This window comes from Mizuhopecten yessoensis, unplaced genomic scaffold (assembly GCF_002113885.1).
Source record: "Mizuhopecten yessoensis strain PY_sf001 unplaced genomic scaffold, ASM211388v2 scaffold10403, whole genome shotgun sequence".
Lineage (NCBI taxonomy): Eukaryota > Metazoa > Mollusca > Bivalvia > Pectinida > Pectinidae > Mizuhopecten > Mizuhopecten yessoensis.
The window spans coordinates 113,646-118,915 of record NW_018408529.1 but is presented as its reverse complement, the minus strand read 5'-3'; positions in this window follow the sequence as shown (position 1 = coordinate 118,915).

Below are 5,270 nucleotides of genomic sequence, written 5' to 3'. Positions count from 1 at the left end.
TTTTAAATGTAGGTTCCCCTTGATCCCTCGTTGTGTATGTTATATTTTGAGACTGATCATAAAAACAAAATGGATTAAAAGAAGAACTAAACAGATCTTTCTCATATTGCAATGATCGATTCTATTTCTTTCACATTAAGTACTGTACTAGTAAATATGTGAAATGACAAACTCACTTTGAAGGTTGGCTTTCATACACATCAGTATTAAGTTTAGATCAAAAGTTACCTCAAGGTGCATTTACTGTTAACATGACTCGATCAAACAGATTAGAGGAAAGAAGAGAAAAGATCGAACTGACAAAGAACTAATGAAGATGGTACAAAGGTGGGCGCCAAGATCCCTCTGGGATCTCTTGTTTTTAAAGGGGGGGCGTATGCCCATTACGCCCTCACCTGGACCAGCCCCTGGTGATGGTAGAGTTAAAGGACGTACAAGACAATTTGTGGATTGTTAAGTCGAAAGAGAAGCAAGACACATTTTTTGTTGTTGTAGGACAGGCAGAACCCTATTCGTGAGTAGAAGAAGTGTATGATAAACAAGACACAATATGATTGTGGTAGAGTTTTAGGACAGACCAGGTATAATTTGATAGTGGTAGAGTAATTGGATAAACAGTAATCAGAAGGTGGTATAGTCAAAGGACAGGCAAGTCACCATTTGTTGATTGTAGAGTTGAAGGTCGGACAAGACACAATTTGTAGGTGGTAGAGCTGTAGGGCAGAAATATTTAGTTCATGTTAATGTACAACTATGGTCATTTAAGGAATTGCCAGGTTTTGATGGTGGAGAAAAGCGGGAATACCCAGAGAATAAGCACCAACTGCAGCAAGTACCTGACAAAGTCCCCATGTAGACCTCAAACCATGTACCCAGTTGTGTAGGGGGCTAGTGATTGTAGACGGCCAGAAGCCTTCACAAGTCAGCCATGGCGACCCCCTCTAGGACAGAAAAACCTGTTTGTGGTACAGTAATAAGCAGACAAAATACAATGTGTTTTAGAGTTGAAAGGTAGACATGACAGAAGTTATGGAATAAATACCTACGTTGTTGAGATGTAGAAAAGAAAAGACACAATTTGTGGGTGGTAGAGTTTTGAGACAGAAAGAGTGGTAAAGTTGTAGAATGTGCAAGACAATTTGTGAATTGTAGATTCTAAGGACAGGCAAGACCCTATCTGTGGGTGGTAGAATTAAAACACAGACAAGACATGTGCACTGTCTGTCAGTTAAAGGGCAGACACAATACAATTTGTTAGTGGTAGACAAGACACAATTTCTGGTTGGTTGAGTTTTAGGACAGACAAGACACAATTTGTTAGTGGTAGAGTTGAAGGACAGACAAGACACAATTTGTTAGCAGTAGAGTTGTCTGGTAGACCAGGCATAATTTGAGGGTGGTAGGGTAAATGGATAAAACAGTAATTTGTAGGTGGTTGAGTTGAAGGAAAGGCAAATCACCATTTGTCAAATATTCAGTGGAAGGACAGACAAAACACAATTTGTAATATGGTTTAGTTGTAGAACAGACCAGACAATTTGTGGGTGTTAGAGTTGTACAATAACAAGACACAATATGGGGGTAGTTGAGTTGTAGGACAGACAAGACACAATTTGTGGGTGGTAGAATTGCAGGACAGACGATACACAATATGCGGGTGGTAGAATTGTAGGACAGACGATACACAATATGGGGGTGGTAGAATTGTAGGTAGAAGAAGTGTATGATAAACAAGACACAATATGGGGGTAGTTGAGTTGTGGGACAGACAAGACACAATATGGGGGTAGTTAAGTTGTAGGACAGAAAAGACACAATTTGTGGGTGATAGAATTGCAGGACAGACGATACACAATATGGGGGTGGTAGAATTGTAGTACAGACGATACATAATATGTGGGTTGTAGAATTGTAGGACAGCCGAAACACATTGTAGGACAGACGAAACACAATATGTAGGTGGTAGAATTGTAGGTAGAAGAAGTGTATGATAAACAAGACACAATATGGGGGTAGTTAAGTTGTAGGACAGAAAAGACACAATATGTGGGTGTTAGAATTGTAGGACAGACGAGACACAATATGTGGGTGTTAGAATTGTAGGACAGAGGATACATAATATGTGGGGGGTAGAATTGTAGGAGACGATACACAATATGTAGGTGGTAGAATTGTAGGAAAGACAAGACACAATATGTGGGTGTTATAATTGTAGGGCAGACGATACACAATATGTGGGTGGTAGAATTGTAGGACAGACGAAACACATTGTAGGACAGACGAAACACAATATGTGGGTGGTAGAATTGTAGGACAGACGATACATAATATGTGGGTGGTAGAATTGTAGGACAGACAAGACACAATTTGTTAGTGGTAGAGTTGAAGGACAGACAAGACACAATTTGTTAGTGGTAGAGTTGAAGGACAGACAAGACACAATTTGTTAGTGGTAGAGTTGAAGGACAGACAAGACACAATTTGTTAGTGGTAGAGTTGTAGGACAGACGATACATAATATGTGGGTTGTAGAATTGTAGGACAGACGAAACACAATGTGTGGGTGGGAGAATTGGAGGACAGACGATACACAATATGTAGGTCGTAGAATTGTAGGACAGACGCAACACAATATGTAGGTGGTAGAATTGTAGGACAGACGATACACAATATGTGGGTGGTAGAGTTGTAGGACGTGCCAGACAATTTGTTGATTATTAAGTCGAAGCACAGGCAAGACACAATTTTTAGCTCACCTGACCGAAGGGAAAGTTAGCTTATGCCCTGGCGCGTTGTCTGTCCAGCGACAATATTTTACTTTAAACAACTTCTTCTCAATAACCAAAAGGCCCAGGGTATGGCACACACACACACCAGAGACAAAATAGAAACATAGGTTCGAGAGAAGAAGAAAAAAAAGGGGGGTGGGGCGGGGAGAGAAAGAAAGCAAAATAGGAGAGAGTGAGATATCTGGGCCAGTAATTTTTAGCTCACCTGTGAGGTGAGCTTATGCCATACTGCAGCGTCCGTCGTCGGTCAACTTTACACTACTTGTCTTGAACCACTGAGCGGATTTTAACAAAATTTGGTGTGGAGCAGCCTTGGGTGAAGAAGAACCAATTTTGTATAAATGGTGGGTCTGACCCCCCTGGGGGCTGAGGGGCGGGGCCCAATAGGGGAAATATAGCAAATTCTTTAAAATCCTTCTCCTTCTGTAGGAATGAAAGGATTTGTTCCATATTTGGTCTAAAGCATCCTTGGGAGAAGGGGAACCAATCTTGTATAAACCAATGGTGTGGCCCCCCAGGGGCCTGAGGGGCGGGGCCAAATAGGGGAAACATAGCAAATTATTCTTTAAAATCCTTCTACTTCTGTAGAAATTAAAGGATTTGTTCCATATTTGGTCTGAAGTATCCTTGGGTGAAGGGAAACCAAATTTGTATAAACTGTGGGCCTGGTCCCCCTGGGGGCTTAGGGACGGGGCCAAATAGGGGAAATATAGCAAATTATTCTTTAAAATCCTTCTTCTGTAGGATTGTAAGAATTTGGTCCATATTTGGTCAGAAGCATCCTTGGGGGAAGGGGAACAAAGTTTGTATAAATGGTGGATCTGGCCCCCCTGGGGGCCGAGAGGCGGGGCCAAATAGGGGAAATATAGCAAATTCTTTAAAATCCTTCTTCTTCTGTAGGAATGAAAGGATTTGGTCCATATTTGGTCAAAAGCATCCTTGGGGGAAGGGGAACTAAGTTTGTATAAATGGTGGGTCTGGCCCCCCTGGGGACTTAGGGGCGGGCCCAATAGGGGAAATATAGCAAATTCGTTAAAATCCTTCTTCTTTTGTAGGAATGGAAGGATTTGGTCNTGGATCTGGCCCCCCAGGTGCCTGAGCGGTGGGGCCCAATAGGGGTAACATAGCAAATTATTCTTTAAAATCCTTCTACTTCTGTAGGAATGACAGGATTTGGTCCATATTTGGTGTGGAGCATCATTGGGTAGTGGGGAACCAATTTTGTATAAACGATGGGTGTGGACCCCTGGGACATGAGGGGTGGGCCCAATAGGGGAAATAGACCTAAATCTTCAAAATCCTTCTTCTTCGGTAGGAATGGCAGGATTTTGTCCATATTTGGTCTGAAGCATTCTTGGGTGAAGGGGAACCAATTGTATAAACGGTGTGTCTGACCCCGCTGTAGGCAGAGTGGCGGGGCCCAATAGGGAAAATAGAGGTAAAGCCTTTCAAAATCCTTCTACTGCCATAGGGATTAAGGGATTTTATCCTTATTTAGTCTGGAGCATCCTAGGGCCAAGGGGACTCAATTTTGTATAATTGGTGGGTATGACCCCCGTAAGGGCATAGGGGTGGGGCTCTGTTTGAAGTTTGTTCTCTATATCTCAAGTACTGGATGGATCTTTCTGAAATTTCATATGTACTAACAGCACCTACCATGGAGTGCTATATCTTTACTTCATACCAATTACTTTAATTATATTCAGGTGAGCGATACAGGCCCTCTGGGCCTCTTGTCTAAATTGAAAAGACAATTTGTTGGCTTTTCTCCTTCCTCTCGCCATCTTGCCCTGGATTTAGTTATACTTCCTCTTAGTTTCCTCAATCTAATATTTTCCTTTTCTTAATTTCTAAATCTTCTATGTCTACATGTTCCTGCTCTTCAATAGTTTGTATTTTTCTCTTAAGATCATCTTCCTTCCTACTTTGCTGTTTCTTTCTATAAGATGAATAAGATATACCTTTTACCTCTGATTTAATAATGTTTCAAGAAAAAGCTGGTCATCAATTACAAATTATATTTCTGTATCCGGTATATTTAGCTCACCTGGCACGTAGCAGATATTTTGCCTGTAGCTGTACACTAGTCCACTTTTAAGATTACAAGTGTGAGATTCATACCAGGTGAGTGATGCAGGCCCATTGGGCTCTTGTTTTCATTCATGACACATTTTTAGCTCACCTGGCACGAAGTGCCAAGTGAGCTTATGCCGTGGTGCGTCGTCCGTCCGTCCGGCGTCCGGCGTCAATATTTTACTTTAAACGACTTCTTCTTAATAACCGAAAGGCCTAGGGTGATGATATTTGGCCAGAAGCAAACTGGGATGAAGGGCTACCAAGTTTGTTCAAATAAATGACCTTCATCTATTTTCAAGGTCAAAGGGGTCAAATATGTTAAAAACTTTTAACAACTTCTTCTCAATAACCAAACTGCCCAGGGAGATGATATTTGGTCAGTAGCATGCTAGGGTGAAGGGCTAC